The following is a 220-nucleotide window of genomic DNA, read 5'->3' as shown; positions in this document are numbered from 1 at the left end:
ATTTAATTATGTTCAATTTGTAACAATGAAAATACATCCTGCATATCAGATATTTACGTAGCAAAATTACAGTTATGAAGTAGCAATGAAAATAATTTTATGGTTGGGGGCCACCACAACATGAGGAACTGTATTAAAGGGTCGCGGCATTAGGAAGGTTGAGAACCACTGCCTTAGGTTGTCCAATAGAAACATGACAACAGCCAACATAACAAAGCCG

The sequence above is a fragment of the Myotis davidii genome, unplaced genomic scaffold (genome assembly GCF_000327345.1).
Source record: "Myotis davidii unplaced genomic scaffold, ASM32734v1 scaffold328, whole genome shotgun sequence".
NCBI classification, from domain to species: Eukaryota; Metazoa; Chordata; class Mammalia; order Chiroptera; family Vespertilionidae; genus Myotis; species Myotis davidii.
Note: the sequence above shows the minus strand (reverse complement) of the source record.